The following is a 603-nucleotide window of genomic DNA, read 5'->3' as shown; positions in this document are numbered from 1 at the left end:
TCCAGACACAGTTACAGAGAAGGCACAGCAAAGGAGCTGACTGGAGAACTATAAATATGCTTTTGACATTTAATCCAACAGCAAGTTTTAGGTTCAGATGACCACACATTGTGTCATGCCTCCATTTGCACTACACACTGGCAATACGATTGCAAATTGAGCTGCAGCTAAGCTTCAACAGATCTGTCAGATCTGCATAATTTCTATACCACACCACTAACATGAAGGGCTGTAGGCCAGAATCCCTCTGCCTATTAGCAATCAGTTGTTTCAATCAGTTGTTACCGGGCTTTTTTTTTTCCCCCCTCCTTTTCTTTTTCCGGGACAATCTAGAAAATGATTTTGAGAGGACTGGGAAAACAAAGATATATTAATAGATTAATGCAGCATTCAAAAAAAGTAAGGGAATATTAATTTTGAGATTGTTTACATACACAGTTCTTGTATTTATTTCAACAGCTGTGAGGTAAACCCAAGATCTAGTGTCTTCATGCAGCAGGACGATGCTGTGATAACTGTAATACCAGCACCATTACAGAACTGTTGAGAACAGGAAACTAGATAATCTTTTTGAGAAAACATTTCATAGAACAAACAAGCAAA

The sequence above is a fragment of the Meleagris gallopavo genome, chromosome 2 (genome assembly GCF_000146605.3).
Source record: "Meleagris gallopavo isolate NT-WF06-2002-E0010 breed Aviagen turkey brand Nicholas breeding stock chromosome 2, Turkey_5.1, whole genome shotgun sequence".
NCBI lineage: Eukaryota > Metazoa > Chordata > Aves > Galliformes > Phasianidae > Meleagris > Meleagris gallopavo.
The sequence above is the reverse complement of the archived record's forward strand: the minus strand, read 5'-3'. Positions refer to the sequence as shown.